We start from the raw sequence: 10,678 nt of genomic DNA on the forward strand, positions 1-10,678 counted from the left end.
AGGCATAGCAGTGCTCTGATTCTGTGTTGCTTGAACCAGGATTTTGTCCTTGCCGTGCAGAGCTTCTGGATCTGGTGCTACCAGCTAAAATAAAATCCTCAGTTCACCCTCCCTTCTATGCAACATACTGCTCTGCCTATCAAGCACTGAAAATATGTTCTGGGAAAAGCCTACTTTGATGATCTTTTGAAGATTCAGACTTCAGATCCTTTCAAGAAGTTGTGCTTATATACATCCAGTTGTTCTGTAACAATTGAGGTGCTTCTTCAGGTGGAGTTTTTGCTTACATGTGTTTTTTGAGCATGTAGGATATGTGTGAAGTGAAGTGAAAAGAATATGCTGCACTAAATTTCAGTATTTCACTGAAAGAGATTCAGTGGAAGAGAATCAGAAAGAGATTAATCCTCAAAATGATCTCCATCAGATGGGACATTGGGTTCAGATGGGATGTTAGGAGAAATCTCTCTTGGGGGGCAGTGCAGTATTAGATCAGGTTACCAGAGAGGATGTGTGCCTCCTCCTTGGCGGTGTTTGGGACTCGGCTGGACGCAGCCCTGCCCGACCTAGTCTGCTATCAGTGACAGTCCTGCTTCAGGTGAGACGATGGATGAGAGACCTCCCGTGGTCCCTTCCAGCCAACACTGTGGTGTTTCTGTGTGGCAGAGGAGTCTGACTCCCCTGTGGAGGAGGCTACAGGCCATGGCCTCAAGCCTCGGGGAAAGAGGGAGGGAAGGAGAGCAGCAGAGAAGAGGCCAGAGCACAGAAGAGCCCAGAGCTGGTAGGATGTACCATGGTGCCCCTGCTCCAGGCCATGCTGGGGTCTTGGGTTGCCTTGGAATGGCACCATGAGGAAAGATCTCCACATGGAAACAATGCAGCTCTCTGCAGGAAAGTCTGTCTGTCTCAGCATGAGTCCTCCGAGAGAATTTCTTTGGTGCTAGAGTTGTAGAGTCTGTGAAGGCTCATCTCCACTCCCGGGGTCTTGCTCGCTCCCGCACCCAGCAGCTGTCGCAGCGCTGGGTTGGAGCACTGTCAGCAGTGTTCGGAGTGGGTCAGGCATGGAGAGCATCTCCAGCTACCACCGGGCAGCTGCGGCTGGAGAGAAGGAACTGAGAGAGTTTTCCAGTCCCAATCTGCCACCCTGACCCTGACATGTGGTAAACTGCTGTGGAAAAGCTGATGCATAGGTGCTGGGAAGGTGCACAGGCCACATCACCCTGGGTGTCCCAGAGCAAGACTTTTGCTTCTAGGTGCACGCACACCCCATTTCTGTTGCACCTGCAGCAGGACAGCACGCTCTGGAGCAGCACAAAGATGAACACGCCAGGTGTTTACTGGCTGTGGGACATCAGCCCACATCCTGTGGGGGTCGAAAAGCCCTCAGAGAGACTGGTTCTGCCCTGTTCTGCAATGCTTGGAAGTCCAAAGGACGTCCTTTGGATGTTTATCTAAAGCTTACGCAAGCAGCCCACCTCCACGCCCCTCTGGTGTGCTGCACACTCCTCCTTTACAACCTACCACTTTCTTGCTCCCTTTGCTTTCCTTCCTACGGGTTTCCTGCTTCTCCCACACTGCCCTCCCTCCGTAGCAGGCAGCCTCTCCTCCCAAGGCCCCCTTCTTCCCTGCGACACCTGCATTACTGCTGCAGATGCCAAGCTAATGCATGGGGCTTCTCCCCATGCCTTCTCCCAGCAGCCAGCCTGCCCATGCCTGCCTTGCCCCCAGCACGGCGCGCTCCCCTCCGGCGTGGGCAGATGCGGGTGCTGAGGCAGCGGAGGCGGCACTGCTCACACCAAGCCAGACCCAGGCCCGAGTGCAGTGCGTCTTTCCCACCTTCTTGGGGAGCTGTGTGGCGAGCAAACCCAGGATGCTCCCCTAGCGCACAGGGCTGCAAGGTGCCACGACACACCACGTGCCTGGTCAGATGGAGTATTTCATTTTAACTGATAAATTCTCTAAAATATCCCACTCGCAGCGAAACTTCAGTAATGCCTTGTCTTGGAGGAACATGATAATGAGTGCACATAAAGAAGCACTCTCAGATTGTTACTTATGAATAGAAGCTCTAATGAGCCACTTTCATTTTTTGGCTTTAATGCTTTTTGCATGCATGTTACTGGCATCATGTGTTTAACTGATTTAAATTTAAAGACTTTGAAGTCATTAAAGGGAACTGAAGTCTGATCACCATTGTGGTTTCTGGTTTACAGTTAGCAAAACATTCTGTTTTTTCTGGATCCCATTTGCACCCTGGGAAAACACTAGGAACAGATGGTTTACTATCCGAGTCTTACAAGCAGTTCAAGCAGGAGTAGGCACCCTGCATGCTGCAAATGTTTACAGAGGTTAAGCATAATCAGTTCCTGCTAGTCCCTGCCAGTTGCATTAATTAAGTTAGTGGTGAGTGTGGGGAAAGAGCCTAAGGAAATAGTCTTACGAACATATTACATTATTCTACACAGTGTTTAAGATGACAGCTAAAGAGCTGACATAGATGAAAGAGTCCCATGTCCAGAGGCGAGACTTCTGTTTTCATGATAGATTATTTTCCAGTACTGGTAACTATCAAAATAAATCTTTAATTTCATTTCACCCTGCAGATGGGAAAGGCTCTTAAGGCAGTTGCTGGAGAGAGGCATTTGCTAATGCTGATTAGTACGGGGGAGAAGTAAGGGGGAGCTTTTATTTGTATAATGGTTATTTTGTGGCAACTGGAAAGGTTCCTTGGGTGTTCTTGCTTTTGGTCAACACCAGTTGAGCTTTATAAATCTCAGCTCATTTTCCTTGAGCAAGACATTGTGAGAGAGATATTGTTCAAGATTTGCAAAGCTCCAAATCTGTCCGTTGATAAGGAAACCTAGGACCTCGTCTGTTTTGACTACACCTGAAGGGCAAGCTAACAAGAAGGCCTTTCTTTGTCCTATGGGTATTTGATTTCTAGGTATATTTTTCAAGTCCAACAAGAGCTGTACAGAAGAGACGATCAACAATCAGTAGGACACACAGTCTAATAGGTTTCTTTCTTGTTAGTCCAAAGTAAAAGGTCTAGTGAATAGCACTCTGCCTTTGCAGATGAAATATTTCCGTATATTTTGAATATATATGGAAATATAATATGAAATATTTCCTCTTAATATCTGAAAATCTAGAATAGCCTTATTTTCAGTCTGTTAAAATCATTATAATGACTCATTTAATAGCCCAAACAGATCTGCTCAGAAATCACTACTACCCATGAAAATACAAGGTATAGCCTCTATTTCATTAGTCTATAGGAAAACTGACCTGGAGGAAAAGATTTCATGTTAAATAAATGTCGCTAGCTAAGAAGGTTATAAAGTTGTAATTTGGAGAGAAGTGATGCAATGGGCTCTGGGCTGCAAACAGGCTTTGTTACACAACCATTATGTTGTATTTTTTAAAATTATGCCACAGGTTTTAGTGCCTGCAAAATGTCCTGTGGACAGTATCTTGGTTGTTTATAGGGTTAGTGATTCAATAGAAAAGAGTCTTTTTATGAGTCAGTATTGAAACAATGTGACACTGTGGTTTGCTTTTAGGACATAAAACTTAGGGGCTGATCAGCTGACCTCATTTACATACAATAGATCTTTGTTAAATGATTTTTAATATAGCTGAGAACTTGACTTCTGGAATCTGAGCAGAATCAAAGTGCATTTACTGCTCATATTATGACAGCCAGCATTTTGTTTCATGGGAAAATCTGCAGCCGCTCTGTTCAAGGCTTCCTGAGAACTCTGAGACTTGTTGTTGTGACAAGACGTCGTCAGGTTTGGCACTTCCACAGCAACCAAAGTTCTGCTCTTCTTTCCAAAGCCTTAAATACTTTTAAATACCTTCTAGAAAAAACACAGCTCTGCCTCATACACTTGACTCTTCAAGAATATACAATATCAGAAGTCACAACTGTGTTCAGTTTTGGATGAAGGAAGAGGTTTAGAAAGAAAGGAAAATAAAATTAATTTCTGCTCTAACACAACTAGTGTAATTTGAAGAAATTCAAAGGGCAAAAATTAACTCATTATGAAGTAACAGGATAAGTGACTCTGTCACGAAATAATCCTTTCGTTTCTCTGTCTGAATCTCTTTGTCAAAAGCCCTGGATAATTCTTGCCATTAAATGTTCTGGAAGAAAGATTACTGTATTAGTTCAATAAACAGAGAACACATGGTTTAGAGTATATATTTGATAGTTCTTTTGAGGAATCATCCAAAATTTCTACTTTTCTCTCCGTACTCAGAGTACCTTTTTCTTGTGCAAAAGTATTTGAAAAAAAAATGCACTTTTAAAATGAGGACCTATAGCACACCATGGAAAGGATGGGCAGTGGGATTACAGGCTAGTCTGATTCAAAGTGATGAAAGTGCTGTCAGGTCCTCATTCAGGATTTTTTTCATATTTATGGACATGCTTGCTGTTCTAAGTCTTTCTTTGACCCCGGGCTCCCAGTACCGTAGCCTGCTTTAGCTCATGTATTGTAATTTCTGTGCAGAAATGGTGTGTGCTGTAGGACAGCTTCTTTCCTTTCAGCATTGCCAGGTACAGTTCAGGGACGGATAAAGCGATCCCATCAGTAGCTGGGCGCTCCAGGGTCCAGCTGCACATCAGGCTGGGAGATGCAGAGATTAACCTTTAGGAAATCCAGGCCTTGCCATATTACCCGACCTATAGCTGTGGTCAGGCTAGACATACCTACTCTCTGAAGACTGTTCTTTGTCTTGTTTCAGTGTACAAGGATATCAGCGAGGAGGAATTAAAGCACAGCTAGACACAAGATAGATAAGTCCTAACTGCGTATTGTTTTGTAAGGATAATATATTAGCCTCGGGTCCAGACAATATCGTCCCTTTCAGAAACCTTCCTCAAGCTTTATGCCTGACTTGTGATGTCAAAACTCCTCTCATTTTATTCTGAGAGTTAAACAAAAAAAATGCATCCATTTCTTTGCAAAAAATATTTAGCTCACTCTATCCTAACCCTTAGAGTAAAGGAGAGCCTAGGAAAATGTACTATTCTTCTTCAGACTGGTAAGACACCAGCCAGCCCTCCTTCCTGTGATGCACCTGAGGCCACTGGTAACTTCTTGCAGGATTCAGCTACTAACTGAGAAGGTCCTGAAAAGGGTAAAGAGCAGAGGAGCATGAGCAGGGTGGCTGCTTCTGCCAGGTCAAGCTACCCCACTTCTTTGAAGGCAGTGTTGATGTTAAACCTGTGACAGCACTGGAGGCTTCTGAAAATGTGCATGAGGAAAAATTAGGTTTTTAAAAATATAGGAGGAGAGGAAATGGGGACAAGTTAATATAGCTGCCATCAGATGTGGTCAGAAGAAACAAGCAGGCAAATCTTTAAAATGAATCTATACCAATATTTCTTTCCAGGGTATGTCACCTTTATATGCTGAATTACCTAAATTTTTGTAGGAATTATCTCAAACAAGGTCCGGGCGAGACGTCTGATAAACCTACGACTGAAGGAAGTGTTACTAAAGCTGAGAACACACAAGAAAGTTGTTAAAATCTCAGGCGGCACTGAACTGGCTGAAACAGAATGGAAAGGATATCATTATCATTAAGAACTAGCAGCTAGTTGCTTAATGAAAATCAGTTGCTTTCAGGATTGTGGCCTCTTTTATTTCATTCAAATGGTCTTCGGAAGAAATGTGGCCTGCTTTTGTTCTGTACCCTCCCCCTTGTGGCAATACACAATTTTAATAATGCTTTAACAGAGCAGCAGATGCAGTGAAATGACGTAGGCTCTAAGGTTGTCAAAAACCTCTCATACAGCCTGACAATTCAGAGAGCAGATGTCATTCTGGCACTCGCTGTTTCTTTCTCCCAGTGTACATTCTGTGATACATGAAATAAGACACTTCCCTTTATGCCACTGGACAATTTTCTTACTCAAATGGTGAACAAATCACTTCTCAAAGTTGATTTTTCACTTATGTCAGACTTTGCCAGGCACAAGTAACCAACAGGCATGCAAAGATTTTGGATGCCAGAACTGTGAGTTGGAAAGTCAAGAGCGGAAAACACAGTCTTATGCAGACGTGGGCAAGACTTTTCTACACATGCGTGCCCTTCCTGTGAAAGAGGCAAGGAAATCTTTCTTTACTCTGCCAGATAAAACAGCAGACAGCGGTTTTCCAGACTACAAATCACTTAAGAAACTCAGTGTGTGCTTTAGCTCAGCCCTGGAAACCAGCCCCTCTCATTGCTCAGGAACACCCACCTCTCGAGTAGCTAACTGAGTCACCCAGAACCCAGCACTCTCCTTCCAGGAACGTGACCCACTCGGAAACAGAGCAACGAAGCCCTGACAATAATCCGTGCAGAGCACTGAAATGATCTTGCTAAAAGAGAAAACACGATGGGCAAATATTCTTTACAAAGTCTACATTGACCATTAAACTAAATGTCCCCAAATGTCCTGCTACAGTCCCTTTCAGCATGTCACGTGTTGCTCTGACCTCCAAATTGGATGCTGCTGATTGCCAGCTTCAGTTCAACACTTAGTCTTCTCCCTGTAAAGGCAGCTAACCTGGCTCAGCTAAAATAAGGCACGCAGATAAACAAGGGAATCCTTGCGAGCAGCTAGGGGAGCAGATAGAACAGATGGGAAATGGCTTTCTAACCCCATAAAATGTCTGGGGGATTTCTGAGTTTTTCATATCCTGCACTGAGATGAAACAGGACCTTTCAAGGATTTTTGTGAAACATGAGGTATCTCCAGAAAAGCTACTAATCGACCAGCTACGACACCTGCCTGGAGCTGTGGAACAGCCGGAATGAGTTCTCACTTTCCTTGATTCAGTGCAGAGAGTTGAAATCCCTGTCCCACATCGCAGGTCAGTGTCAGTAATCACCAAGTATCAGCTAGTTCAGGCTAATTTGTGCTTGTTCCTTATCCACCAGTTCCCTTCCACCTTCTCCAAATTCCATTCTGGGTATGAGCAATCATTCCTGCCTGAAATAGCACATTTTTAATAGAACATATATTATATATATATATATATTCAATAATTTGTATTTTCCAAGAGCAATAGTTCCAGCAAAACATGTGTAGCTGGCTTTGGAGGTGCTGCAGCATTTCTTCTTCCCCAAGGCTGGTGCTGAGCAGTGGGATGTGCTACTGGAGGAATTTCTAGATGCCTTTCACTGTGATCTGAACTAAATGCAAAACTCACTGGGAAATCCTGACTTGAACATACACAGCCCAATTTAAACAAGTATTGGTCTTGTCTTTCAATAGTGAGAAGAAGAAAAGCTTTCTCTTTTTTTCTTCTTGTTTACATTTTTACTAATTCTCAAAACACAAAGACACCCCATAGCTGAACCCCCCATCAAAACCCAAAGCCCTTCCTTTTAGCATCTGACTCTTTAATATTATAGCACTCAAGTACAAGTTATTTGTAAGCTGGGGGGAAATAACTGATTGCAGGAATGAAAAAAGATTGGAGAAGGAGCCTCATTTAAGATTTAAAATAAAAACAACTAAAAGGCATAGGGAAAAGAAAATCAGCCATGTTTGTTTGAAATAATTACCTAAATAAGCATGAACTTGCAAGGGCCAAAACCCCTATAAGAACATGGGTAGGAGATAACAGCTGTGTGGAAGTCAAAAGAGTGATGCATCCAAGGTATGAGGGCAAACAGCAGGGCACCATTTGCAGCACAGTGAGGAAAATTGCCTATTCCTCGAGCAGCGAAGGGCAGTTCCCACCACGACTGTCATTACCCCTTGCACAATTGCCGTTGCGCCCAGCAGCTAAGTCAGCGGGCAGTAACTGAGACGTGATCATTCAGGGCCGTGAGCGACAATACAGGGGAAGCTGGACTCCCACCTCCTCCGTTTGAAGGTTGCTTTGGGTAAGCCGCAGCTTTGCAGGGACTCACACCTCCCGCTCTGCACACTCCCTTTTTTACCTCTACCCTGCTGGAAACAAATGCCATGAGGTGTCCGTGGGGATTGGCAGACTGTCTAGCCACCCGTAGCAAAGTGGGTTAGCAAAACTGAGCTGCACACCGGATGCTTACAGGACTGCTTAATGAGCAGGCTTGATACCCATAGGTGCAATTTCTTTGTGCTCTTGGTTTTACTAGTGGACTAGGAACATGCTGTGTTTTGATAACAGAGCAAATAAGCAAGAGACCCACATACAGCACTTTGACATTGTAAAAATTTATGTTCATGGTAAAAACAAAACAAAACCAAAAAAACCCCATGTGGCTTTAATGAGAGGAAATGAGCAAAAGGGAGCTGAACAGTGCTGCAGAACAGCCTTATGCCATGGGTGTATCTACTGCAAGGTCTTATCTGCTATGGAATTAAAATTGTCCCATCATTGATTCCTGGTCTCTGCTTAGTTTTTAGTGAAACACAGCAGACCTACCTTGGTCATTCCTTCCCCGGGACCAGTTGCAGACTGGCCTGGCATGTCACAACTCACCTCTTTGCTTTGCTTCCCCTGCTACAATGTATCGCACTGCTCTTGGGAGCAAAATGCAGGGGGGAGCCTGTGACTTTCTGCAGGTTTTGAAGAATAAACAGCCTTTCCCATTACTGAGTAGTGTGACAGTGATAAATCTCTCAGACAACGGGTCAGTGTGGGTGAAAGAAGATGTTCCTAATGCCTTTTCTTGTCAACCTTTTCCTTCCTTCTCCTTCCCAGCTTCTCATTCCAACCCGATCTGTCCTCACTTGGGACCTGGGATCTGTTCCTGGAGGCTTTACCCCGAGTGGTAACAGCAAACTAGTGTGGTATGGGGGACACTGAACCTCCTTCTTCCCCTCCTTGCTTTTTCACATCCCTGAGGTGGTGCAAAAAATCCTCCACCCTCCTGGCAGCTACTGACCCCACACACAGAGCTTGCGACAGGCATGGGCCGCCCCAGTCCCTCCCCACTGCAGGGCATGTCTCCTGCTGGGGAAGGAGACCAGTGTGGTGGGGCTTGGCTGCACGGCAGGACTGTGCTGCACTCACAGACCAGGAGATGAGCTCTGCGGCAGCGTAAGCCCCGTGTCATCTCTGCACAGCTGGGTCTCACGTGTGCACAGGACTGGGGCGCTGCTGTGGAGCCTGGACACCAGGCACTGCCAGAGCCTGCAGGCATGCACCTTGTGAACTGCTGGGCCAGGGAAGAGGCTCTCGCCCAGGCACCTGCCTGCGCTTAGTCACGTCTTGCCTTCCCACTAGGATGAGCACTTCCAAGCTCTGCAGGCAAAGCTGCCCCGGGGTGCTCCCTCGCTTGCTTCAGGGACAACGTGCTCAGTGAACTGCAGCTGCCGAAAGCTGGTACTCAGCTGGCTCGTCCTGAGCAGCTCCCGACAACACGGACCGGAGGATCCATGATGACCAAAAGGCAGGCGGAGGAGAACAGCTGTTTGGCTGGCGCAGGTGGAGCCACATGAGGACGGTGGCCGGATACCGGGAGGAAAGCTGTGGGCTGTGTGCAGTCTGTAAATGCCCCCAGCTACGCCGAAGGGCCCAGCGCTGCAGTGAGATCCGTGCTCCAGCAAGCACATCAAAATTCATCACCTCGCAGGCACTGGCTAGCACCACGTGGGATTATGAAGCATTTTGCTGAATTGGGTTAACCACTAAAAACAGACTAAAAATGATTTGTGAAACTGGAGGCTACAATCAATGCATTTATTTTTAATGCAGTGTCTGTTAGGCAACAGGGTCTTTGAATGATAAAGTATGAGGTTAGGGCTTGGACAACTTGCTGCAACAGCGCAGACCAGCCAGATTTGATCTACAGCTTAGAGTTTGTCAGGCTAACACAAAAAGCTGACTATTGGTCTGGCTTTGAGTATGAAAAAAGACACTATGAATGGTTCCTACTGCAATGCCAAGAATAATACCAAGTAAGAGAGGTAACCTATTTAAGTCAGTCCGGAAACTGTTTTAACCAGGAATCAAATACAATTGGGTGATTTTATTAATGTAGTGCTAATCTACGTTAGCAAAAGTGACGTGACTTTACCAATGCATAAGTATATATAAAAGCCTCAGGTATCCCAGCAAAATTCTAGAAGGGGAAAAAAAAGAAAAATTTAAAGCTAGCTTGGAAATATTAAACAGACCGTACTTGCAGCAATTTTTCATAACAGTTTTCACCTTACTTCTTTAGCAATATACATATTCCTCCAACCAGCTCACCAAAAGACAGAATAGCCCTAACGACATCTACACAGAAGCTTTCGCTACAATGCTCCCTGACAGCAGGGATGTTAGACAGTTCGTCCCACTGCCAACTGGAAGCCCTTCCCCAGGGGAAAGTGTGGCAGGCTGCATGAGTTGCTCTAGAGGCAATAATCTGGTCCCAAACATCATCTTCACGGGTAGGGAAGGGAGCAGGAGGCCTCCCAGTTGCTCTGTGAGCAGCAATACAACAGAAGCAGAGGTAATTCCTGCACTTGCATGACGTAGGTGCAAACACAAAAAGCTCAATACAGTGGAAAGACAACGGAAAGGGCAGACACGCAGCGTGTATGGCCACCAGCCGCTCCGCGCAGGAAGCGGGGTGGCATACAGTGGTCTCAGACCTCACCACGCAGAACTGAGCAGCCCTTCTCACCAAGCACTTACATTTGCAGACTATCATTAATCTCAGGCAATGGAAGAAGAGCCAGGCACTGTGGCAAGTTTTC

This window comes from Apteryx mantelli, chromosome Z, assembly GCF_036417845.1.
Source record: "Apteryx mantelli isolate bAptMan1 chromosome Z, bAptMan1.hap1, whole genome shotgun sequence".
NCBI lineage: Eukaryota > Metazoa > Chordata > Aves > Apterygiformes > Apterygidae > Apteryx > Apteryx mantelli.